The following is a 27,992-nucleotide window of genomic DNA, read 5'->3' on the forward strand; positions in this document are numbered from 1 at the left end:
TTGTAGATTTAAGAGCCAAGTGTTTCAGTGGTTAAGATTCTGATCCAGAACAGACTGAAATGATTGGGAGACTCTGTTTTCAGCAGTGAGCTTCAGAATGGCCCATGCTATAATTGTTCTACCCACTATTTCAGTGTTTCATTTAACAACCTCACAAACTTCTTGAATAAACAGAGTTCATTGCTGTAACATGTAGAAATGTATTTTCAAATCATGGAAATACGTATAAGATGAGACACAATTTGGCAGTTTAAAAAAGTTTTGATGATCAAAAAAGACTATTTTGTAGCTAGAAAGTCCTGTCCCAAAAACAGCATGGAGGCCTAATGAGTTCCTTACGAGTAATTCTGAGGGATTCAGTTTTATTAAAACCAGCATTGTAAAATGAGCTGCATTGCCAAGACAATCACAGGGGTTGAAAGCTGCAGGCCTCCTGTTAAATTGCTGTTAATTATTGTTACATAAAATATTTAGAAAAGGAATACTGCTGGGCCACTGCATAGACTAGGGAATTATTTGAAAAAGCAAAGCTAAACTTTACCCTTCACCTCATCAACCCACAAATCTCCACCATCATTCTCCTCATTTCTTTATTCCAAAAGTACTTATGCCAGCTGTGTTGTATTCACAGGACTTAGGTACAATTAGGTATTATAAAAATGGGCCAGCTCATGTTCTGTTTCATTGAGCTGATTTGTGTCAGTATTTGCCTACATGTAGTACAGAGACTGCTTCAACTAAAGACAACATTGACAAAACTCTTAGCAAGACAATCATGGCACTTTTCCATTTCTTTTTTCTTCCCATTGCCACACTTCTTAAATATGGTTTCAGAAGCATCAGAAAATTCTCCTAACAACTCCCAGCAGTTGGATTCTCTGGCTGGTAGCCTGGATAATTAGATTTTTCAGGATCTCAAGAAGATTCTTGCGAGTTGCCGTCAGAAGACTCTATGGGAGATCTTGTTCTGGAAAAGAAAATGGGGATGAATGCCTGGCATAGTACCTCTGATAGGATCAATATGGAAATTTGCTTCTCAATGCAATATGGGAGCAATAGCTTCCTATGTGTATTTCAGAGATTTCTTGTAGAATTGCTGCAACTTGGTTTTATATCTTACAGAAAAGGTGGTGGAAATGGGAAAGACACTTTCTGGAGTTCTCTTTTGTAAAAACTTAGGGAAAAGAGAATTTGTGGGGGGCAAGTAGAACTCTGAAAAGTTACTATGGACCATAAAATACAGCACCATCTTAGGCCCCAGTTCTGCAAAGCCTTACACATGTACTTAACTTTCCTAATATGATTGATCCCTTTGCCCAAGTAATCTGTGTGTTTATTAAAAGAGAAGAATTTGGCCTTTAGTTAGTATTATTGTAATGACATAGTTGAAAAATGGCTATATCTTTAACACTGATGTCTCTGGACTTTGTTTATGGTTCAATCAATCCCAGCTCAAGATTGCTGCAGTAATCCAACCATGACTTTCCTGGAAAATAGAACAAAAGTTCTGATTTGTAGTCTTGTAGGCCAGCTATCTGAGGTGAGGGTCAGGCTAAGTATATTGTTTTAACAGCTTCAGTCAAAGACAGAATTGTTTTGTTAATAAACACAAACACAGAAGTTTTAGCAATTTAAAGTGAGAATATTTCTAAAAAATAATCCTTATTCAAGGAAAAAGTATGCTGTTGCACATGGCATATATCCTCAGAAAGCACACTGCCAGCTCAAACTTGGCAAAATATAGTTTATTATTCTTATTTGTTAGATGCCAATGCTGTGCTTCTGATAGAATAAACAAAAAGGAGACACGAAGAGCTTACAGTCTAAACATGCAGACAAGATCAATCAATGCCAAAATGTTCTAGAATATCCACCAGAAAGATCTATCAAAGTATGCTAGTTTTTATTTGGCTGGATGACTGGATTTTTACTGATGTGGATTAGCACTAATTGATTTCCTGATGTGAGTTTTAAGGAGGTCACTGAATGAAGAGAAGCAAAATGGCACACAGGGCTAGTTCTAGGGGCAGATGGCTCTATGGAAGGTGAAAAGATTCTGCAAGCCACTACCTTGCCCAGAGATATTTAGTCAGGCTTGCAACTGTACCATTGCACACAAAATGCCATCCTCAGTATACCATGATCTTGCGTTCACTGTATGTGCAAGTTCATGCTGTGTGAAGGAAGCCATTTTGTTTGTGCATTCAGGAGCCAACAGCATCTTTGCATGGGAACAGCAGGTAGTCCTGGTGCTTGAATGCATGCCAACTATATGACAACAACAGAATGCCACTGATGCAAAGGTGATGAGGATGCAGTGGTGAAACAACTGCACAGAGATATGGGATTTCCTCAAGTATCATCTGACGAAGTGGGTCTTTGCCCACGAAAGCTTATGCTCCTACACTTCAGTTAGTTTATAAGGTGCCACAGTAGTCCTCGTCGCTTTTGGGGATTTCCTCAGTCTCTCATGCTGAAGATGTTCCACTGTGGATAAATCATGGTAATAAGTTATGGAGTAGAGGGATTGGCCCTAAGTGAGTGCTCAAATCACCAGCCTACAGAATCATTCTCAGGATTGTGCTCTCTCTGGCCCACAATGGAACAGCTTGAACATGAAAGAGTGAAGGAGTCCCCCATCAAAATTTTCCATAGCCTAGTAGCTAGAGCACTCATTAGAAAGGTGGGAGTTGAGCCAGAGGTCCTGTAAATCCCAAGTGAATACCCAAATGTTTAGGCTAAAAGTTCTGATGGAGGCCTGCTGTCTCCTTTCCCCACCCCTCAGTTGTTTTGTGTGAACCAAAGGGCCTAATCTGGTAGATGGTCTCTCAGCATACTTTCTGATCCGTCCCACTTCCTCCACAAGTTGGGTGGAAAGCACCTATCTTTCACTGATTCATGCATTGTTCTGGGGATTAGGCAGGAGACAGAGTTGCTGGAGACCTGGAGTGAGGCAGCAGTGCTTGTGCCCAGAGGCAGAAACATAAGCACTGCATAACATAAGCACTGCAAACATAAGCAATTTACAAAAATTTAGGAGTTTAGTCTAGGCCAGGGGTCTCCAACCTTTTTAAGCACAAGATCACTTTTGGAATTTAAGTGCAATCCAAGATCTACCTCAAATATCAATACCCTTGTCCCACGTCATTCCTGCCCCTTCTCCAAGGCCCTGCCCCTGATCACTCTATCCTCCTTCTCTTGCCCAGCCTCACTCATCAGGCTGGGACAGAGGGTTGGGGTACAGGCTCTGGACTTGGATTAAGGGATCTGGAGTGTGAGAGAGGCTCTCAGCTGCTCTTGGGGCAGGCAGTTGGGATGTAGGAGGGGGTTCTAGGTGCAGGTTCTGGGACTGCGTTTGGATGCAGGGATGCTCGGGACTGGGAAAGGGACTTAGAATGCAGGAGGGGGTTCAAGACTGTGGTAGAAGTTTGGGATGTGGGCCCCAGCTGGGCACTTCTGGTGGCTCCTGGGTGGTGGTGCAATGGGGCTAAGGCAGGCTCACCCCTGCCTTGGCCCTGCACCACTCCCTAAAGCAGCCAGGAAACTCCATCCCCAGTCCTGTTGTGCCCCCTCTCTGCTCTGTGGAGAAAGGATACAGAGTGGAAGAGGAGGCCCCTTGATATCAGCATCCTCCTTTCCCTCTCCTGCCCTGCATAGAAAGCAGGAGGCTCCCAGGGGGGAGGGGCAGCTCCAAGGCAAAAGGTAGGAGATGTGCAGTAGTGTGGGGAAGGGGCAGCTCACGTGCCGACACTTGACAGCTTCTTAGCCAAACCATTGAGCGGCTCACCTGTCAGAGGCTCCAAGATCTACCAGTAGATCCCAATCTAGTAGTTGGTGGCCACTGATCTAGGCACTTACAGCTTTCAGCAGAGAGGGACAGTGGGCTCTGATTGGGGCTTTTGCTTGGTGTCCCCTGATTTTCAGCCTTTGATCTCACTCCCATTATGTTTTCTCCTCTGTTGTGCCTACTTACCACATGTAGCCTAGGATTAATGACTCATTCCTCTGAATTACAGGGGCAGATCTTTATTTTAGAATATGCCTAGATCCACCTATCCCAGCACTTCAGATAGTTCAGCAGGAATTCTGTGAATCAAAGGGTAAACTAAAACTGGGGCTTAGCCACTTAAGTTTGAGGTTTAAGTGAATCCAGGACATAGTCCTTGTATAGATGAGAGATGTGATTTTAGCCACTGGTTTCTGGATAGACTGGACTGGAAGTTTATGGAGGAGAGACGAGAAAGAAAAAGTAATCCTTATAGACATTAACCAGAATTCTCTATAGATTTTGATGGTATCTGCTAATGATCAAGTTATTTGAAGAATCATGACAGTACAATGTAGTTACAGGCGAGTTAACAGATGAAATATAGTTTCTGTGATAACAAGAAAGTAAAGTATTTGCATTGCATACCCTATAAAATAAAATAATGCCAAGACATATAACTACAACATTGCTTAGGTAATGTTAGAAAAATGGTGGAGGGTTGTTTTTATTGGCTCCCATTGTGGAGTGTTTCATGAAGTTATAATAAGTTCAATACCCAAATGTCTTGAAAAACAGAACTGTGGCTTAGTCTAGTTTAAGGCCATTTTTCACACTAATACCTGAATTAAAATATTCTTCCAATTAAAAAACCTATTCCTTTTACTTTTCTTATGGAATAAGAAGTTATAAAGCTCTCCTGGTTGTAATAATTAATATAATCTTTGAAAAGCTGCAGGTGAGCAGTCAAATGAAGCCAGTTTTATTAAGAGAATTAATGATCAGTGATTACTGCTGTTATAAACTATATGCCATAACAGCTATCATGTATTAAGTTTCTATGGTATGACTAAGGCATCTAGTTTAGAAAACAAATTGCTTCCTAGCTATTAATAAACCTGGGCCACTTTAATTGTTTTCAACTGTCATTACTATAGTACTGAGTGCCTACTGTGTTACAGTCAATTTCATTTTAAGAACAAAACTACAATAATTGCTTAACTGAAACCCAAAAGAAAATAGCCGTTTCAGGCTGACTCTTTGTCTTTAAAAAATAGAATAAAATGAGATAATAAATCACTGCCTCACGACAATGCACCACAATGGTGTAACGACAGTGAGTTCACATCTGTGTTGTCATGACATATGAAGGGGATTTTCCTGTCCAAATTAATGGGTCCAAATAAACGAATCCGTGCTAATCTGACTATTCTAACTGAAGACAACAAAGCTACTCGTATACAGATAAAATCATGTGAGTAACTGTTGGATCTGGGTCTACATTTTGCAAGCTTCATTCCACGACACTGAAGACAGACCTAAGCATTGTAGGAGGCACCCAGTGGTGCCTGTCATATTTCAGGTTGCAGGATAGTTTTCATTTTAGCCCACTATTTGAAACTTGCATATTAAGAGCCAAATTCTGATTTCATTTACATGGGTGTAAATCTGGGGTGACCTGAGTCAGAAACACTTTAGATTTGTGGTCATGTAACTGAGATCACAATCTAGCTTTGCATTCTGGTGGAGGGGAAACTTCAGGTTGAACCTCCCAAAACTGGGACTCTCTGGTCCGGCAACATCAACGGATGTTACTAGACCAGAGAGTCCTGTCTGGAAGCTCCAGTGGCAAGAGGGCTGGCGGCTCAGAGCACAGTAGGGCTGGGGCTGGACTGGAGCCGGAACCCCAGTATCGTAGCCAGGGTTATGGCAGCCCCAGTAACAGGTCCAAGGCTAGGGACGCGGCAGCCCAGCATGGGGAGGAGGGGGAGAAGGGGTAGCTGAGGTTGGCAGCAGGGAGGGGAGGGGAGCTGGTAAGTCAGTAGCAGGGGACCTCCCCTGGTCTAGCAAATTCCCTTGTTCGGGACCAGTCAGGTCCCGGGTGTTGGACCAGAGGAGTCCAACCTGTACTTTAAAAAAAAAAAAAAACTGGTCTCTAGAGATGTTCAGGTTTTAGGAGGGTAGCTAATCTGAAATATTTGTGGTTTTATTATTTTGCAGTGTTTATCATAGATTTAATTGCCATCTTCTCTTGATAGTCAAATAAGACTTGATTCAAGGTGCCTTCGGACCATTCCCACTCCTTAAAGCAGAAGAAACACTTTCCAGGAAGCCACCAGCCACCTACTTTTCCAATTTCTGTGGTGTGGGATGTCAGCAGCAAATATCTTTCCTGCCATGAACCAGGTTTCTTGCTGTGATATGCTTCCTGTAAATGTTCCAATTAGAATGTTACATTTGATTTCATATTGTAACAGGATATTTTAGTGTGATTTAATATTTACTAATTTTATCATCCTACAGTATTACTGCTGGTAAAGACAACTGTATGGGTTTAGTCAGGTCTTTGAAAGTCTGTATGTGAAATATACTTAAGCAAACCATCAAGTCCTGTGTATATTCTGCATGTAAATGGGAAGATACTTAAGGTATGATTTTTTTGATAAAATATAAATACTAATATCAAAGTATAAATAATAAATTATAGAGCCAAAAATCATCACTTGCATTTAACAAAATTAAGTTCCTTTATAATTCTTCTCATGTCTTCTAAGATGATTAAGGCAAACCATTTCTTATGTCTTTGAAGCCCATGCAGGACTTTTATGCTAGTTCAACTCTCAACTTCATTTTGTATTTGTTGCTATAGCTACATTTGTAACTAAAGCTAAAAGCTTGCTTTGTCCATCTGATGTTTAAGGGTTGTGTTATCCTTAAGTGTGTGACCATGACTCTACTTAGTTTATTTAAAAGGGTTTTTACATATGGTGCACATCTGAATCATCTGTTTACAGAGGTTTCACAGTTTAACCTACTTAAACCCAAGAGAAACAGAGAGGCATAGTGTTATCAGTTGAAATTTTAATTGAATCAAAGGTCATAGCGTTTCATTCATATTAATTTATTTGGAAAGAGTGATGTCAGTGCTACAGAGCGTGACTGCACTGTTTAAAAGAAATGTAGATTGAGTAAAATATAATAAACCAGCTATACAGCTTAAATATTTACAAATTAAAGGTGAATTTTCAAAGGTGCACGATATTGACTTAACTCTGCTGTCATTGATGGCAATGGTCAAACTCTGGTTAATTTTAATGTTGGCACAGTTACGGCAAAGGCTGAGTACTTGCATATGAATAATTGTTTCAGTTATGTTATAAATTCAAGCTGTTATACTATTTATTGCATTTTTAGTTATGTAGTTTAGTTATGTATTTTCCATCTTCACTCTCATGTAACTAGTGAATAAATATGCAAACAGCAATCCATTATTTTAATTTTTTTTAAATTTGGGGCATTTTTAAAATTTCCTAGCATTCAGATTTTTTTTTAGCTGTGGTTGCACATTGATCAGATATTTTCAGAGATCTATCCATAATGACTCCAAGATCTTTGTTGAGTGTTAATAGCTACTTTACCCCCCTGATTTTGTTTTTATAGTATGCTTTCTAATGTGCATTAATCAACATTATCTGCGATTATCACCATTATCTGCTTTTTTGTTGCTTAGTCACTCAGTTTTGTGAGATCTCCTTGTGACTTTTCATAGTCTGCTTTAGAAAGACAGGTAAAGCAAGGCACAAAGGTGCCTGAAACACTAAACTGTTTAACCAGAGACGCTCTAATCATGTGTGAATTGGGGAGGGCATGAAAAAGCAGCCACAGAGGCTTGGGAGGTCTCCTCATAAGCTTTGGGGCCTACAGAAGATAGAGTGTGTGATGGATAGGAGGAGTGCTGGCCTTTTCTGAACATCCCAGCATTCAGTGACTAAAGGGTTAAACTTGGGTAGGCTGGGGGTATTGGTAGAGAGCCAGGAAAGCCAATGGGGGAAGGTGTTGAGATTTTAATTGGAAGATATACCTGCCTGCTGTTCTTCTTTGTGTGAGTTTTAAGCTAGGAGTTGAGAGAACAAGATGAATTGAGCCAGGAAAAACTACCATGTCTACAAAGAATACTGCGTATGGAAATGGACTGGACCTTGAAGCATGGATTATCAGTAGATAGGGAAATGTCTATTTAGATGCAATTAGATTATTTTCTTTGTTTTGTTGTTTGGTTAAACTTTTCTGTGCTAAGTCCATTTGCTCCCTCTCCCCCATACTCTACTTTTCTCTGTGTTTTTAAATTGCTCTTTTCTCAGTTGCTTTAAAACACCTAGCAACCAAGTATGAATTATCAAGTATATCTTTTTGTTTTGTTTAATAAAATAATATTTTAAGGCAATGATTTGATTCTTGTGCCCTGGAAGGTAATAGGAAGTCTGTGTATGCATGCCTAAGACTGGAAGGTCAGCTATTAGACATTACAGTTTGTTTTCTCTTGTGCTAGAAGACCTTGGAAGAAATTCCAAGACCTTCTTCCTACAATCCTAGAATGTATCCTAGAATATTCAAGGAGCTGATAGATGAGGTATCTGAGCCTCTAGCTATCAACTTTGGAAAACCATGGGAGACAGGAGAGATTCCAGAAGACTGGAAAAGGAAAAATATAGTGCCCATCTATAAAAAGGGAAGCAAGAACAACTCAGGAAACTACAGACCAGTTAGTTTAACTTCTGTGCCAGGGAAGATAATGGAGCAAGTAATTAAGGAAACCATCTGTAAACACTTGGAAGATGGAAAGTTGATAGGGAACAGCCAGAATGAATTTGTAAAGAACAAATCATGTCAAACCAATCTGATAGCTTTCTTTGATAGGATAACGAGTCTTCTGGATAAGGGAGAAGCGGTGGATGTGGTATACCTAGACTTTAGTCAGGTGTTTGATACGGTCTCGCATGATATTCTTATCAATAAATTAGGCAAATACAACGTAGATGGGGCTACTATAAGGTGGGTGCATAACAGGCTGGATAACCATACTCAGAGAGTAGTTATGAATGGTTCACAATCCTGCTGGAAAGGTATAACCAGTGGGGTTCTGCTGGGGTCTGTTTTGGGACCGGCTCTGTTCAATATCTTCATCAACGATTTAGATATTGGCATAGAAAGTACGCTTATTAAGTTTTCCGATGATACGAAGCTGCGAGGGGTTGTGACTGCTCTGGAGGATAGGGTCATAATTCAAAATGATCTGGACAAATTAGAGAAATGGTCTGAGGTAAACAGGATGAAGTTTAATAAAGACAAATGTAAAGTGCTCCACTTAGGAAGGAACAATCAGTTTCACACATACAGAATAGGAAGCTACTATCTAGGAAGGAGTACGGCAGAAAGGGACTAGGGATATAGCGGACCACAAACTGAATATGAGTCAGCAGTGTGATGCTGTTGGAAAGAAAGCAAACATGATTCTGGGATGCATTAACAGGTGCGTTGGGAGCAAGACACGAGAAGTCATTCTTGCACTCTAATCTGTGCTGGTTAGGCCTCAGTTGGAATATTGTGTCTAGTTCTGGGCACCGCATTTCAAGAAAGATGTGGAGAAATTGGAGAGGGTCCAGAGAAGAGCAACAAGAATGATTAAAGGTCTAGAGAACATGACCTATGAAGGAAGGCTGAAAGAATTGGGTTTGTTTAGTTTAGAAAAGAGAAGATTGAGGGGGGACATGATAGCAGTTTTCAGGTATCTAAAAGGGTGTCATAAGGAGGTGGGAGAAAACTTGTTCATCTTGGCCTCTGAGGATAGAACAAGAAGCAATGGGCTTAAACTGCAGCAAGGGAGGTTTAGGTTGGACATTAGGAAAAAGTTTCTAACTGTCAGGGTAGTCAAACTGGAATAAATTGCCCAGGGAGGTTGTGGAATTTCCATCTCTAGAGATATTTAAGAGTAGGTTAGATAAATGTCTGTCAGGGATGATCTAGACAGTATTTGGTCCTGCCATGAGGGCAGGGGACTGGACTTGATGACCTCTCGAGGTCCCTTCCAGTCTTAGTATTCTATGAATCAAGATGAAAGGGGTTTTTCACTTGGAGATGGCAGCCTAACTCCTAAGGCCAGGAAACCTGTGATCTTGGGAAGCTTTTAAGCGGAAGCTTATAGAGGGAAGGTATTTTCAAGGTCTTTTGTAGGTCCCTACCTTCTGCACTCAGGGCTCATCTAGACTACACTAAAGTGTCGAAAGAGGATATGCGAATTCCATGGGAATTTGCACATCTTCTTCTGATCTCACTTCGAAATGAGGTTTACACAGCTTTTTGAAAAAGGAAGGGGTTCACCGAAAAAGCCACATCCAAACTACTTTCACTTTCAAAATCTCTGCTTTCAAAAGTGAGATCAAAAGAAGACATGTAAATTCCCACTGAATTTGCATATCCTCTTTCAACACTTTAGCATAATCTAGATGAGACCTCAGAGTGCCAGAGCGAGGAACAGCCTTGACAGAGTGTCATATCCATCATTCCAGAAAGAGTGCTAGACAAGAGGTCTGACCCTAAGACAATGTCTTGGGTGCCCCACAACTGGAAACAGTATTTTCTGGTGTGAATGCATGTGGGAACACAAAGGCTGGGTCTGTTCAACACACTGTGATGATTGTTCATTATGGGGACTCAGGCAGGACCGTGACACTTATACTTCAGAATTGAGCTCTGTAGCAGAAGTAGGATGGGTCCCATCAGCCATAATAATGGGAGCAGGTGAAATATACATTGTTGTAGGCAAGACTGTAGTAAAAAAATAAAAAACAGACTGTGGTAATCTATGGGAAAACACTAATTATTTTAAGTAAAGATATCAATTTGTAAATTTAAGTGAGAGAAAGCTTTGATGACAGTTATAACAGGAGTTAAAGTATTTTTACATGGTTTAAGCAAGATTTATTTTATTATTTTTAATGGTGAAAATTATTTCTGAATTCCATTGTTATATAATAAATATTAACTGGCTGATTTTTTAGTAGCATGGGAGAATGTCTCTCTTGTGGGATTTGTGGGATCTAAGTATTTGTGGATTGGAGCAGTTTACAAATGCAAGCAATAATGGGTGGGAGTGGGTATTACTAAGTGGGGGTATGTCTACACTACAAAGTTAGTTCGAACTAACGGACGTTAGTTCGAACTAACTTTAATAGGCGCTACACTAGCGCTCCGCTAGTTCGAATTTGAATCGAACTAGCGGAGCGCTTAGTTCGAACTAGGTAAACCTCATTTTACGAGGACTAACGCCTAGTTCGAACTAGCTAGTTCGAACTAAGGGCTGTGTAGCCCTTTAGTTCGAACTAGTGGGAGGCTAGCCCTCCCCAGGTTTCCCTGGTGGCCACTCTGGCCAACACCAGGGAAACTCTATGCCCCCCTCCCGGCCCCGGACCCCTTAAAGGGGCACGGGCTGGCTACGGTGCCCGTGCCAGGTGCAAGCCTGCCAGCACCCAGCTGGCAGACCCTGCACCTGGCACGGCACAGAGCCACCCACCCGATGCCCCCCAGCCCACCCCCTCTTGCCGGGACCAGGCTGGCGGCTCCCGGGAGCTTGCCCTGGACCGCAAGAGGCGGGCACCTTCCTGGGCTAGTGCGGACATCGTGGACCTCGTCCACGATCTCCGCACTAGGCACAGGAAAGTGGCCGTCTAGGGCAGGAGAGCTGCCAGCCTGGCCACCCAGGAGCAGGTGTGCATGAAAATCAAGGGGGTCCACTGAGACCCCCAACCCTGAGCCCTGAGCTTACAATGGCCGTCCTGGGTCAGACCAAAGGTCCATCTAGCCCAGTAGCCTGTCTGCCGACAGCGGCCAACCCTAGGGACCCTGGAGGGGATGGACCGAAGACAGTGACCAAGCCATTTGTCTCGTGCCATCCCTCTCCAGCCTTCCACAAACTTTGGGCAGGGACACCACTCCTACCCCCTGGCTAATACCACTCCATGGACCCAACCTCCATGACTTGATCTCACTTCCCTTTCAACTCTGTTCTAGTTGTAGCCTTCACAGCCTCCTGCGGCAAGGAGTTCTGCAGGTTAACTATTTGCTTTGTGAAGAAGAACAACTTTCTCTTACTAGTTTGAAGCCTGCTACCCATTCCTTTCCTTTGGTGTCCTCTAGTCCTTCTTTATGGGAACTCATGAAGAACTTTTCTGAATGCACCCTCTCCACCCAACCCCTGCTTTTAGAGACCTCTATCCTGTCCCCGCTCCGTCTCCTCTTTTCTAAGCTGAACAGTCCCAGTCTCTGTAGCCTCTCTTCATCTGGGACCTGTTCCCAACCCCTGATCATGTTAGTTGCCCTCCCCTCTCCCAGCCTTTCTCTTCCCCTCTCCCACCTCCTTTTCCCAGTCTCCCCCAGTTTTGTTCAATAAAGACAGAGTCAATGTTGGAAGAAACGTTATCTTTATTTTGTACATCAATAAGAAGGGGGGCTAGGGAAGGGTAAGTGGAAGGAGGTGAGGGAGGAATGGGGTACGAGCCCCCGATGGGGAGGACTGGGCTGTCTCTGCGGGCTTCTGGGGGTGGAAGCTCTCCTGCAGCCCCCCGATTGCCCCCTCTCCCCCGATTGCAGCCTGCGGCAAGTGCAGCCGGGCTGATGGCCGAGTGCTGTGATGTGCTGAGTGTGGGCACTCCGGGCAATCCAAGCCAGAACTTCTTTGCAAGCGGGGCACCCCTTAGAACTGTGTGTCCGGGGTGGGGGTCGGGACCCTTTAAGCGCAGCCCTCGGCTAGCCTGAGACAGCATCTCCATGCTCTAAGTCCTCCTTTTATGCCCTGCCGGCACTGCTTCTGGCCATCCTTAAGCCCTGTTCAGAGTCCACTCAATGTGGACTTGCTAGTTCGAACTAGCAAAACGCTAGTTCGAACTAGTTTTTAGTTCTAGATGCGTTAGTTTGAACTAGCTTAGTTCGAATTAACTAATTCGAACTAAGTTAGTTCGAACTAGCGCTGTAGTGTAGACGTACCCTGGGATGGGAGCGGGATCACAAAAAATAGTCCCACAGCACTCTGTCAGAAAAGCTCTTCCTTAATAAATCAATCCTCACAACTCCTACTCTGCTTTAAAGAACTATTATTATCCATGTTTTTACAAACAGGGAAGATGAAGAATAATTGTTATGTTTCAGAGGGGTAGCCGTGTTAGTCTGAATCTGCAAAAGCGACGAAGAGTCCTGTGGCACCTTATAGACTAACTGAAGTGTAGGAGCATAAGCTTTCGTGGGCAAAGACCCACTTCGTCAGATGCATGTCATGCATCTGACGAAGTGGGTCTTTGCCCACGAAAGCTTATGCTCCTACACTTCAGTTAGTCTATAAGGTGCCACAGGACTCTTCGTCGCTTTAATAATTGTTATGTTATTTACATGCCCAAAGACACAGAGACAGGACTAGAATTTAGGAGACCTTGTCTTCCAGTTCTGGAAGAGCTTCACTGAAGCTATGTTTAGACTGCAGGCTGCTTTCAGAAGAAGCTTTTCCAGAAGAGATCTTCCAGGCAAACTTCTTCTGAAAGAGAGTGTCCACACTGCAAAAGCACATCAAAAAAGTGATCTGCTTTTTTGAAAGATAGCGTCCACGCTAAATGGACGTTATCTTACTAGTAAGCTGTGATTACCATGGATGGAGTGGCCACCAGAGTACCTGTGCTTTTTCCTTTTTCCTCTTCTTTCGAAAGAACATCCTCTTCCCCGTCCAGACATGCCTTTTTGTGAAATAGCTCTTTTGCAAAAAGGCTTCCTCCTCGTAGAATGTGGATTACCAAAGTCATAAAAGAACCCTCTGTTCTTTCTATTTTCTTTCGAAAAAAACGCAATTGCAGTGTGAACATAAAGTTTTTTCGGAAAAATGGCCAGAAGAGTCAGTCTAGTAGCAGTGTGAGAAAAAAATCTTACAATGTGACCAATGCTCAAAATACTTTGTATTCGTGATTCTAGAACAGGGATGGGCAATCATTTTTGCAGGGGGGCCACTTAATGAATTTTGCTACATGGTCATGGGCCAACTTTCCCCCGCCTCCCCAGAAGGGGCTGGGCCTAGAGTAGAAGGGGCAGAGTTGGGGACTAGCCTCCCCTCAGAGTTGTCTGGGGCCTGAGGCTTTGAATTAAAAACACAGAAAAGGGCTCGTAGCTCCTGGGCCCATCACTACCGCATTGCTTGGTAGCCATTTTGGTTGTGGTGGCTATTTAAAGGGTTCATGGCTCTGGCCCCTAACAGAATAGCACCATGACCGAGAGCCAGGAGACATTAAATAGTACTGCCTGAGCCACCACCTAGAAATTCGATGGCACGGACTGCAGGATATAAATAGAAAGTAGCCAGATGCAGTCCGTGGGCTGGATCAAAGTCTTAGGCATCTTGCCCAGCTCTGTTCTAGAACAAGGTTAAAATAAAAAAGCAAATATGTATTTTTTACATTTCTCTAGAGCTGAGGTAGGTTAGCATAATAAGAGCCAGTATAAATATTTATGTAGTGCTTCTTATGTCAAAGATCCTAAAGTATCATACAAGCTTAATTTGTGTACAAAGCTTGATTTGTGCACTACTGACATGTCTACAGTTTTTAATTTCACGATACTTATCACATTCCTGAGTGCAATCCAGACCACTATTGCCCTACTGGTAATTTATTTTTAAAGTTAAAGGATTTTTTAACCAATCTTTATTACTCTTTCTCAGCCATTCACCCACATTGCATTCTGGTCCTGGAACTATGCACTAGTTCTAAACTGTTTTCAACATTTTATGGTTGGGTCCTGGGAGTGTCCTTTCACTATGAAGAGGCACTGAGGCTTGCTAAGATGTTCTTTAAATATTATAGTGTTACATACATCAGCAGCTACATGATAGACATATAAAGTACTGTACAGGCAGTCCCCGAGTTACGCAGATCCGACTTACGTCGGATCCGCAGTTACTAACGAGACCCGTCTCCCTGGTCTCCAGCAGACCAGGGGGACGGGGAGCAAAGCAGAGCAAAGCCGCGGAGCCCGAGGGCAGCAGGACAGCCATGGCGCGTCTGGGCTGTCCCACTGCCCCCGTGCTCCGCGGCTTTGCTCCGGACACCTATGGTACAGCAGCTGGGGCTCTGCCGGTTGGTCCCGTAGCGCCGCTCTGGGCACTACTGGACCAACCTGGCAGCACCCCAGCTGCTCTGCCCCAGGCATCCTGATTCAGCCACTGCTGGTCAGTTTCAGCAGCGGCTGAATCAGGACGCCTGGGGCAGAGCAGCTTGGGTGCTGCTGGGTTGGTCCAGTAGCGCCAAGCAGCGGCGGCGCTACTGGACCAACCCAGCAGCATCCCAGCTGCTCTGCCCCAGGTGTCCCCAAGTCAGCCGCTGCTGAAACTGACCAGTGGCTGACTACAGGAAGCCCCTACCCCGGGCTTCCTGGAATCAGCCGCTGATCAGTTTCAGCAGCAGCTGACTTGGGGATGCCTGGGGTTCTTAAGTTGAATCTGTATGTAAGTCAGAACTGGCATCCAGATTCAGCCGCTGTTGAAACTGATCAGTTTCAGCAGCGGCTGAATCTGGACGCCAGTTCCGATTTACATACAGATTCAACTTAAGAACAAACCTACAGTCCCTATCTTGTACGTAACCCAGGGACTGCCTGTATATGTAAATGAAAACAGTGGAACTACAACAAATAGCACTGCTTATTCCATTTATTTATTTATTTATTTACCTACCATTTCCTCTTTTCATATCTCATCGGTTTTTCCTCTTTCTTACAACATAAGTAATCACCTTTCCCCATCTGAAACAAATTAACTCCTGGGGAGGAGATGTTCCGAGAGCTTTCCTGTGGTCCCTGTTACCAGGGAAACTACTTCTTTTGTCAGTATGGGTTCTGTAACTCACAGACAATGTAGATTGCTTTGTAACATCAGATGACAAGAGACAGCAAGAGCCAACTAGTTTGCATGTGGTTTTTGAGTGAAAAAAATAATTAGAGGGTCCCACAGCATAGGACATTACTTATTCCAGATAGCTCTTCAAAACAAAGAAGTGCTCAAAACAGTTTGATTTTTCTGTGTATTTTGCTTATGGTACCTCGGGGGAAATAAATGTTTTCTTAGAGGTATGGCGTGCAAAATATTGCTTAGAATTGTGGCACCCTCAGCAGGAGGACTATGTGTCATGAAAGTGCTGGGCAAAACAGGAGGGAGCTAAGGGAGTTTCAGCATCTTTCTGCCCCCAAAAGTAAATTATTTCATTTTGGGGGCTTACACGGGTGTCTGGGTACATCTTGTCCTTAATGATGTGTTACTTTGCGTTGTGGTCCTCCTACATGCAAAAAGTTAATGAGTCATGTATTTTCTAAGATGATGAAGCCAAGTACTTCCATATCCCAGGGCAACATAATACCTGATGCAATCTCATCTTTTTCTGCCCAAAATAGTCATTTTAAAAAAGTTTGTGGGTATTTTTACATTTCAGAAAACCAAGTAAATCTGTTATGGCAAAGGAGGAGTATTGGAAGTATGATTGTGGCAGAAGTATCAAATTTGGATATTCTCTTTATTTTTCTAATTATTTTCTCACAATAGAAATTCCACAGTCTTTAAGCCACTGTCCTGTCCTGAAATCTTTAACAATCTTTGTTTCATGCATGCAGTTCATACAGTTAGCTAAAGGCAGTCTGCCGTCAACTTGACAGTATTTTTTTTATTTCATATGATTAGTAGCTAGGGTACAAAGGACAATCCAGTCTAACTATTATTGTACAATGAACACAACAGATAGCTTCTACAAATCTTAGTCAAATTTCCCTTTTCAAAACACAGTCACTAAGACTATGTATGTCTACACTATGCGTTTTGCCAGAAGAGGCAATGCAAATGAAGCGCAGATTACAATTTTTCTCATGCTTAATTTGCATAATCTCTTCCGATCCATTTTTGCGCAAGAGGTTTTTGCACAAAAACAAGCAGTGTGGACGTTTCCTTTTTGTGCAAGATTTTTATGCCTCTCTCCGGGAACTTAGTTGCATCTGAGGAAATGGGTCTTTGTCCATGAAAGCTTGTGCTCCAATAAAACTGTTAGTCTATAAGGTGCCACAGGACTTCTCATTGTTTAAGAGAACTCATGTACATTCCAAGTCAACTTTTTATCAATTAATTTTCCTGAGTCAGTTTTTTCTAGAATAAGTAGTTTGGAAGTAAAAGCAAGGTTAACGGCTCTAGATTTTTTTTAAAAACAAACAAACAAACAAACAAACAAACAAACAAACAAACAAACAAACCACTATCTGTATAATCCATTTTCATATCTTGAAAGGAAAAATAATAAAACCAGGACTCTGGCATTGGGAAGAGAAATATCAACTCCATTTTAGCCATAATTTTTCCATCTTCCTTGCAACAGATATACTGCGTAGAAGTTTATTCGTACCTGGATGCCATATACAAATATAACTTATATTTGTCAGTGGCATCTATACATGAATGAAGATGGGAGAAATATCAACTAAGTGATACTATACATTTAATTTTCATACAAGAATTTTTTATACCAGCCACAATGTGTCACCTTCAATACCAGAGAGCCAAATAAGGGATACTCAATAAAACAAATAAAATCAACAGCAAGCAATAGAGGGCAGGTCCAAGGAAATAAATGAGGATTGCAAAAGAAGGAAGAGAAGTGCTGAAAATTACAAGGTTTGTTTATATAGCACCACCATTTAGTTAGATGCAATGAATACAGCAATGAAGACAAGATCTCAGACCTAGTAAGCTTAAAATTTATGTAGATAGTATAATAAGCAAAGGTTAGGTTACAATAAAAACAGTATGATTGCATTGTGAAACTTTTCCATGGTTAAGTTTGGATTCCCCTGTGGCCCATTTGCATTTGTGGTTTTCAACACGTATTAACATGCTATTGCAAAAATCATAGGTTTAGAGTCCTTTTGAAAAGGATTAATTTAAAGGCCTCAGTTCAGCAAAGAATTCAAGTACTTGCTTAAATCCATCCATATCAGCAAAGCATGTAAGCACCTACTTAATTTTAAAAACATAGTCAGGTCCTATTGATAACAATGAGTCTTAAACATGAGATTTAGTGTAGGGATAGGATTAGCCACATGCTTAAAAAGGCTTTTCTGAATCAGGAGGACTTGCAGGAAAAAAAGATGGAGGCAGCAAATAGTAATATGTCAGAGGGATTTCTAGACATTTGGGGTCACAGGAAAAAAGTCCTGGGAGGTGGCTGTGCAGAAGAACAGGAAGGTTATTAGTTATAAAGCTAGTTTTATACAAATAAATTGAAAATAAAGTACAAGTGATCTTCAAGAGAAACCCCCAAACCCAGTATGTGCGGCTTACTCAGGCTTCTCGTTGCCTTTTGAGAATCTGCATTTCCAGGCCTACTTTCTAGCTGGCAGGGCTGTAGGAATATTATGAAGGCAGCATGCCCAGATCCTGTGTGAAGATAGAGGGTCTCATCTCATTCAGTAGCAGCTTCCCCTATCAATTAAGGGATGCCATTCACAGACAGCTAGGAGAGCTCTCTCAAGCCCTAGCATTAAGAGTCTTAAGAGTGGTGCAGATTAAAGAGATTAGGCAGTGGTGGAGGCACATGAAGAAAACAAAGACTGTTGTCAGCGTATGAACTTGATGTGTTAAATTCACTCAAGTAGCTCTGCCTTGATATGTTTAGTTTCAGAATTTGTTGCTGTTATCATTAATATTAAAACCCACTCTTATTCAGCTGTACATCAGTTTTTATAAAGAAAGTTGCCATATTGGGCTGGTAGAACCAGCTAAATTTTCTAAGTTGCGCTATCAGTTTCAATCCAGGAAGATCATTAGGTGGTCTAGTCTGACTTTCTGGGTAACACAGGCCATTATAATAGGGGAATCTAGGTGAACATTGATCTAACAAAAGTCTTTGAGCTCAAGGTATTTCACTCCTCATGAGACTGAATTGTGTGCCACAGGGGCTATGTCTAGACTATGGAGTTTTTCTGAGATAGTGGATGTATCCCAGAAAAAATCTGCTGCATACAGGGAACGCGTCTGCTCTTCTGACATTTTTTGCAAAAGAGCAGACATGCTCTTTCGGAAGCCCTGTCTTCCTCATTTTATGTTTTTCTGAAATTTGGCTAAATTTCAGAAAAGCTTCTTCCAAAAAAACAATTAGAAAAAGCTATGCAAATTTCAGAGCGCAATTTGCTTACCTTTTTCAGAAAACAAGCAGCAGTCTAGACGTAGCCCCTAGGGAGAGAAAAGGAGCAAGGTGTCACAATGTCTATTGAAAGGCGAGGAATTAGATGTCTTGTCTTTATGAAAGATGCAAAATACTGCTTTTTAAAGTTCTGAGCTATCCAGAAGTAACTACAGAATCAAGGTCAGATTGCTGAAGCCCGGAACTAGAATTTAGGAAATCTGGATCTTGTTTCCAGGCAGCACTATGTGATTGAATGCCACCAGAATTTCACCCTTGCTGTGCCACTTGGAACTAGTCGTTAGAGACCTACATTTTCCAAAGGGCCCACACCTGTGCACCTCGAGTACACAGAAATGGAAGCCCCACAAGTTAGTGGATGGTTTTGCAAATGTAGGGCTTAGTAGCTGTCTGCCTCAGATTTCTAACATGCCAAATGGGCATAATATTTATTTTAGACTGAGAAGCTTTATTTGTTAATATTTGGTAACTAATAGGCAATTATTGAATGGACTGGTGTAGGGACAGACGAGGTGAATAGTATATCTATATAATATATAGATATAAATTATTATTTTAAAGGCTATAGCTCAAAAAGAATAGCATCCAGATTTTCCATTTTGCAGGCAATTTTGCAATTTTGGTTTAATTTATTTTTGTTGCAAAAAAGCCCTTGAAGTTTTGTGTGAAACAAAATTCAGGAAAAAAGGTCATTTTAAATCAAAGTGTTTTGTTTCAATAAAAAAATCAAAGAAAACTGTTGCATAATATTACATGATGCAAAATAAAAAGTGAATTAAACTTATTTTCAAGTGGCAAAGTTGAGATGTTGCAATGTGAGTGGAGCATTCTGACCTTATCCTGGTACTCTATTCACCTTTCTTGTGAATAAATAAAATTGTAGGGATATCCAAATTTTATGAAATGGTGTTTTAAATGAAAAATCATTGCATCAGAAGATCTCCATCCAGCTATAGCAGAACAAAAATCATGAAAAGGAACCACCTATGCCTCAAGTTGTAATCATCAGAATATACGTACAGAAAAAAAGTTGGAATTTGTTTCATATGCAGAAACATTGAAGCACCACAAATATTAAGAGTTCACACTCGCTCCCAACATTAAACCTCGGAACAATGCAAGTGTCTGGATTGGGAAGTGCCCCGTAGTTCGGCTTGGTGAGGGAACTGCAGGTGTTCAGGCTCTGGGGGCCCCAATGAGTTCCCTTCAGCACCTCTCAAGTGGAATTGAGTTGTCATAAGGATTTCTTTAACTCTTTACTTCTGCGGGAATCTTTTAGCTGTTTGTATTGTTGACAGCTATTTTGAACACATTACCAAAATAATTAAAACTGGATTGAGGCTATTGGGCTATTTTGACAAATGCAAATTACCAAATTTTAAAATATTGTGCACAGAATATTTTATTTTTTGGCACATAATTCCCTCTGGAATCTATATGTGTCTTTCTATGAGTCCATTTGTTCAAGAACTCCTCCTAAATGGTAAGAGCTAGGACCACCACATTTGACATGCAACTTTCTCTTCTCTGAACTTAAAGCAAAGTTAGGGTTTGGTTGTGCCAGGACAACCAGAAGCCCTGGGAAAAGGACTGTTTTCCATAGCATGCAAAGGGAGGGGTTGCTGTTGGAGGGTTGCAATATGAGTGTCCACTGGGGGAAAGGAGCCCACAGGAGAGAGCTATCCTGCAGAGTGTCCACTGGGGGCAGCCACACCACCAAGGGAGTGATCAACAGAGCTGGGACTCCATCTTGCTTGTCAGTACACCAAGTAAGTCCTTTCCTCCCTCCTAAACCTCGGTTGCAGCACTAGGGCAGAGGGGAGAGAAAAGATTCCTGGCGGCTGAGGGTGAGATATGTGGAGACAGAAAACAACTCTGGCAGCTGGAGAGCCCAGCAGAACACAGGCTGAGCCCTAGAACCCCCACTCTGAGCCCCTTCTTACACCCAAAACCCTCACTCTTGCACCCCCCTCCCTCAGTCACCTGCATTCCCTCCCCCACATCCCACAAGCCCTGCCCTGAGTCCTGCACCCCCCACACTGCCATGCTCTGAAGGACACAGATAATGCTGGGTAAATCTGCTAGTAAAATGTATTTAGCACTGTTGACTCAGGTTTGCTGTCATAAGTAATTAGGAATGACACTACAGAAGGCATTTTTTTCACTTTCATGAATCAAGTTGCACAGAGATAGAATCATAGAATCATAGAACAATAGGACTGGATGGGACCTCAAGAGGTCATCAAGTCTAGCCCCCCGCCCTCAAGGCAGGACCAAGCTCCATCTACACCATCCCTGACAGATGTCTATCTAATCTGTTCTTAAATATCTCCAGAGAGGGAGATTCCACCACCTCCCTTGGCAATTTATTCCAATATTTGACCACCCTGACAGTTAGGAATTTTTTCCTAATGTCCAATCTAAACCTCCCCTGCTGCACTTTAAGCCCATTACTCCTTGTCCTGTCCTCAGAAACCAAGAGGAACAAATTTTATCCTTCCTCCTTGTGACACCCTTTTAGATATTTGAAAACCGCTATCATGTCCCCCCTTAATCTTCTTTTTTCCAAACTAAACAAGCCCAGTTCATGAAGCCTGGCTTCATAGGTCATGTTCTCTAGACCTTTAATCATTCTTGTCGCTCTTCTCTGTACCCTTTCCAATTTCTCCACATCTTTCTTGAATTGTGGCGCCCAGAACTGGACACAGTACTCCAGCTGAGGCCTAACTAGTGCAGAGTAGAGCGGCAGAATGACTTCACGAGTTTTGCTTACAACACACCTGTTGATACAACCTAAAATCATATTTGCTTTTTTTGCAACAGCATCACACTGTTGACTCATATTCAACTTGTGGTCCACTATGACCCCTAGATCCCTTTCTGCCATGCTCCTTCCTAGACAGTCGCTTCCCATCTTGTATGTATGGAACTGATTGTTCCTTCCTAAGTGGAGCACTTTGCATTTCTCTTTATTAAACCTCATCCTGTTTACCTCTGACCATTTCTCTAACTTGCTAAGGTCATTTTGAATTATGTCCCTATCCTCCAAAGAAGTCGCAACCCCACCCAGTTTGGTATCATCTGCAAACTTAATAAGCGTACTCTCTATCCCAATATCTACATCATTGATGAAGATATTGAACAGTACGGGTCCCAAAACAGACCCTTGAGGAACTCCACTTGTTATCCCTTTCCAGCAGGATTTAGAACCGTTAACAACAACTCTCTGACTATGGTTATCCAGCCAATTATGCACCCATCTTATCGTGGCCCTATCTAAGTTATATTTGCCTAGTTTATCAATAAGAATATCATGCGAGACCGTATCAAATGCCTTACTAAAGTCTAGGTATATGACATCCACCGCTTTTCCCTTATCCACAAGGCTCGTTATCTTATCAAAGAAAGCTATCAGATTAGTTTGGCATGACTTGTTCCTCACAAACCCATGCTGGCTATTCCCTATCACTTTATTACCTTCCAAGTGTTTGCATATGATTTCCTTAATTACCTGCTCCATTATCTTCCCTGGGACAGACGTTAAACTGACCGGTCTATAGTTTCCTGGGTTGTTCTTATTCCCCTTTTTATAGATGGGCACAATATTTGCCCTTTTCCAGTCTTCTGGAATCTCCCCTGTCTGCCATGATTTTTCAAAGATCATAGCTAAAGGCTATGTGTTTCTTTTGAGTCACAGTATGACTTAATCTCTTTAGCATGTATTACCTGCAGAGATGAAATATTTTGGTGTCTGGGCTCCTTGCACAGTGGCTAGAGTTTTCACTTGAGAGAGATACTGAGAGTCCCAGCAGAACACAGGCTGAGCTGGTAAATGTGAACTGGAGCGTTTAGATTCAAGTTAGCTAGATAGAAAGAAAATGGAAGTGAAAAATGAGGAACTTCCTGCTTGGCATGACACTGACTGAAAGTCCTCTTTATTGTACTGTACTTTTGTCACTTTAGACTCCCAACATCCTTGCACATTTGAGCAATTTTCAGAGGCTGTATCTACAACAAACATTTATTTCTCAGGGGGTTAACGTAAAATAATCATTTCTTGTGTAAGCTATTTCACCACTAGTTCTTATACAATTTTGGTAAATATTTTCAAAATGCTTTCAAGAACCCAATTTAAAGGTCTCATCTTGCTTCTTTAAAGTCTATGGGACTTTACAATTTATGTCAGTGGTGGTAGGAGAGCCCTTTAATTCTTTTACATGACATTATGTTCATATACAACCTTAAGCTACTTTTCTGCTTTGTGATCTGTATAAATTGACTGCTCCATCCCACCACAGCTCCCCTGACTGTAGTGAGGCTTTATGCTGATGCAATAGTACACCTGTATACCTCACAGTACTGATTAACACCTTATTTCTGGTGTTCCAAAAATCGGATTCCTTACTTACAAGCAATCAGCTCTCCTCTCCCCACCCCCGCCCCTCCAAAAAATCCCCAGCACAATCCCCTCTCCATGTAAATAAGTTATTGAAAGAGAACTACTCAATATTTTCCCTTATTTCAGCCTGGATAGTAACTACACAATTAGTATACCTAGTATTTCTGAATAGCACTTATGGGTTACAGGAAACAAACCTATTCTACTTGAACAATAGCTTGTCCAAAGAAATGTCTCTATAGTCATGTGATAAGCAAAAAATGATCTACATCAAACCTAGTTTTCAAACAACCTGCACTGTCCTTTGATTTTTCTTGCTAGAAATAATGTAGCTTCAAATGACTTTCTTTGCAAATGAAACAGCATTCCTGATTTCCATCTCAGTCCACCAGGGTAAATCAGTGGATGTAGACTTAGAAAAAGGAAAATAGAATCTGGCACAATGTGTATTGGAGGTGTTTGAGATAGCATCATTCAACTAGATAAGGCACTTTAATAAATAAATAAAATAGGAAATCATGGCTCCATCTAAGTCAATGGCAAAAATCCATACAATGGAGCCTGGATTCCATCTAGGCCAGGTCCTGATGTTTAGATCTTTTAAAGCTCCACATATGTGGTATGTCTTGTCAGCATTTGGTTAAAAAAAAGGCAAGTACTGTTGTCAGAAATGAGTACCCACTCTTTGTATTTTTGGTGCTGTAGGAAAGACTTATCGGAAAGAGGAAAAATGATTAGGGTATTTTTAAAAAAGATTTACATGTTTAAGATTGACATTGTCAAACTTCTGCATTGAAAAACAAGGTGCAATCCAGTTATAAACTAAAGGAGCTTGGATATCTTTAAATGCTGAACTGTAGAAAGACTGATCACCACTAAAAAGTGTTTCTTTGCATTAATCACATAGCAGTATGTGAGATATTTCAATATTCCCCTAATTTAAAAATTAAGAATGTAAGCAAGACATTCAGAATAGACTGAGTAAAGCACGAAATGCCTTTATCAGTATGAATAACATCTGGAAATCCTCAAAGTACAGCGTGCACACTAAGCTGAAACTATACAACAGCTGTGTTCTTCCAGTGCTTTTCTATGGAGCAGAATGTTGGCGCATGATACAACGAGACCTTACTAAATTGTCTACATTCCATACCAAGAATCTTAGAAGAATAATCAGTATATTTTGGCCAAATAAAATTTCCAATGAAGATCTACTGTCTCAGTGTAAACAAGAAGACATGGCCACTATAATTATGAAAAGACGCTGGCGATGGATAGGTCATGTGTTACGAAGAGAAGACGGATCTATTACGAAAATTGCACTCCACTGGAAACCAGATGGGAAGAGAAAGAGAGGAAGACCAAAAACAATCTGGTGCCGAACGGTAGAACAAGAATTAAAAGACCATCATCACACTTGGGGAACAATAGGCGCGTTGGCCTGCGACCGACAGAAGTGGAAGGACTTTGTTGCTGCCCTATGCGCCATTGGCGTAACGGGCAGTAAGTAAGTAAGTAAGCTAATTTAAAAAAATAACTGTGATGGCCAGTGTTTTGCTGTTGGTTTCATTGAGAGTAGGATAAGGCTTCTGAGTAGTACCTGTGGGTAAATGCTGACTTTTTTTATGGTGACTACTATAGGTTAAGTCAAATTAAGATCTACATGAGAAAGAGAGGGAGAGAGCACATGCTTTGCTGAATTTTACATAGGTTTAGAGTCTATTTATACAGTCCACACTTTATAATTTTTGGTGAGCTTTGTTATTCTGCCTCCCAGCCCTTTGTGAACTTTCCACAATATGTCTGTTAGTTTCACTTACACCATTGTAGATAATTGTTGAGTCAGACTTCCCAGATATATTTCATTGATGTTTTCTAAGGTATGTGGTCTAGAATTTCACTCTACTGTGCCACTGCAGTCTAACCACCAACACTAGGTGTCAGTATAGGGCCATGCATTATATTAATTGCTATAATGCAGTAATTAGGCAAAGGTTTTTAAGATTGTTTTCCTTTTAATGCCTTTGCACCATTTTCTTATTCTTCTCTTGCCATCCCCAGTCTTCTTTATTTTCAGTATTCAGTAATGTTGCAAACTGGCACCCATTATGTTTTTCTATGTCGGATAAGTTGTCAAAGGCAACAGCCAAGTTACCAGGGATCAGACTTTCCTTTCACTTAAACTGTACTTTATTACATAAAACTTTCAGTAGAGGAATTAAGTAGACACAAAGACTCCCACAGAAACATATTTCCTGAAAACTATAGAAATGAATTATTCCTTTTTTTTTTGATTTGGTGTAATAATCTGTTATCTTTTATCATGCATGTTAAAAATGATTTTATGCATGAGTGGAAAGGATAGATGATTTATTAAGGGAGCTCCATTCATCTTACAGAGTAGGCTTTAGTCTGAAATTGACATGTTTTTAAAAAGAAATACAATATTTCAGATCACAGTTGGGAAAATATCTTCCAGGTTGCAGCTCTATTAATGGTACTCTTTTAAGAAAACATCCACAAAAGACCACTTAGTGCTGCTTTATTTGGCTACTACATAAAAGATTACTCTAATGAATGATTCAACCAAGATCATTCTGTAGCTCCTGTTTCAGCCTTTGTATTGATTTCCATTATTCAACTGTAATTATGGTACAGAGCATTATAAAACAGGATTTGATTTTGAAACATTGCCTGGAACTGTCTACCCCTCAAAGTTTGAAAAAGCAAGAGTCAGTTTAATTATATCAATCTGTCATCAAACTTTTCTGTAGATGGTTTTGTAGATTTTTTAAATTCATTAAGATATGACTATATTGTGACACCTATGGTTCTGCTCTAATTAACTCCCTTTTCAGTAATGATAAATCACCATTCAGTGCAATGGTGAGGATATTTCTAAATTGTTAGAACTGAGTAATTTGAATGCTGCTGCCAAGATATAGCCACACATATTAATGGAAAGCTGATTAATGATGCTTGCTTTGAATAGAAGTCGTGAGAGTAGAAGCGCAAACCTCTGTGAGTTAATGAGATAGCCTATCTTATTTCATGAAAGTCTTACAATGCCAAAGGCAGAGGTTTTCTCAAGGAACTGGTTAAGCTGAAACAATGTCTTACTCTTAAAGAACAGGTCACTCTAAGATGCTAAAACTTAATCCAGCTGCTTTTCTTTTCCTTTCTTAATATTGGGTAGATTTCAGAGCAACCAGAATATGTATGAACTGGAAGCTAAAGTGGAAAGGTTGGGTAGTTGTTATGACTCACTCAACCTATACACTTAATTTGTCTGTGTGGGTGGCTGGAAATCCATGATCTTCACCCCTACTGCTATGAAATACAGCAGCTGAACTCAGAAAAAGAAACTGCTTTTCATTATTCTGTATATTTGACATAGGATGATAAGTGGGGCTTGTTTTTTTTGGTAAAAGTGGTTTGAATTTTTCCAGTCCATCTAAACCAGGGTGGGCAAATATCATCCTGTGGGCCAGATCCAGTTCCCCAGGGTTAGCCACTAGTGGGTGGGCCACTGCTGCTATATTTACCTGTACCTTCACAGGTAGAGGCGATTGCAGCTCCGGTTGGCTGCAGATCGCTGTTCCTGATCAATGGGAGCTGCAGGAAGCAGAGTGCTTCCTGGTTCATAGCCGCTTCCCACATCTCCCATTTGCTGGGAATGGCAATCTGCGGCCAATGGAAGCTTCAATCATCAATGGGAAAACACAACAATGCTAGGGTTCTAGAGTACGGACTAGCTCGGATTCCAAAACTCATTCATGAGAGCTCTGAATTGCTGAGAGTGAACAAAGAAGAATAACTACAAATAACAATGCTGGTAATGGATGTCGTATCTAATGAATTTTACAAAATATCACTTTATATAGCAGAATTCTTTTTTCTCACTTGACTATTCGATGCAGGAAATGTTTATATTTATTCACTAAAATGTATGAGAACCCATTTAAAGCATCAGTATGCCTTTCATCATTACATATGATCATTTCTAAAACAGCAAAATATATCTGTAATATTAAAGGCTTTATAACTCCATTCCATCTTATACACATGCAGATTTCCTATCCTAACAAAGGAATTGATCTACAAGACATTCAAAAGCCTTTCCAATCACATCCACTGGGGGCATGCCGAGTGTGAGTCCTGGCAGACTGCTGGAGGGAGCAGAGGCTTAGGTCCTACTCCCTGGATAATATTGTGCCACCCGCCTTGGAGAAGTCCTCCCAGCTAGGCAGTGAATGTGATCCAGTGGTCCTTCACTGCTTCAATGGGACATAGAATCAGAAATGAATTGGCAACCCAGCCACTTGGGAGTTTGATAACCAGCATTTTGAATTGCACGTGGACATGAACAAGTACCAAGAGCATACCCCAGAACACTTGTATTTTAGAATTATAGTGAATGTCCCCATTGAAGAGAAAGGTCACTAAATAGTGCACTAGTGGAAGTGTTTAGATACTGTTAATGAATAGTCTGCAAAGAGTGTGTTTTGCAGTCATCTGGTCTTGAGGATATAAAATCCTAGATTACTGTAGTCAGGTCAATATT

The 27,992-nt window shown here is 41.2% G+C and overlaps 2 long non-coding RNA genes across 3 annotated transcripts in view; one reads left to right on the forward strand and one right to left on the reverse strand.

Annotated features, from left to right (window-relative positions):
* Positions 1 to 27,078, reverse strand: LOC142826713 (uncharacterized). The gene is made up of 4 exons (XR_012900921.1): positions 26,980 to 27,078; positions 22,756 to 22,892; positions 19,022 to 19,058; positions 1 to 967 (listed from the first exon to the last, which is right to left on the reverse strand). It is a non-coding gene; the product is annotated as an uncharacterized LOC142826713 (long non-coding RNA).
* The window catches only part of LOC106732589 (uncharacterized), a 76,330-nt gene that overhangs the window by 36,422 nt on the left and 11,916 nt on the right, over positions 1 to 27,992 (forward strand). The window lies entirely within an intron of this gene.

This window comes from Pelodiscus sinensis, chromosome 2 (assembly GCF_049634645.1).
Source record: "Pelodiscus sinensis isolate JC-2024 chromosome 2, ASM4963464v1, whole genome shotgun sequence".
Lineage (NCBI taxonomy): Eukaryota > Metazoa > Chordata > Testudines > Trionychidae > Pelodiscus > Pelodiscus sinensis.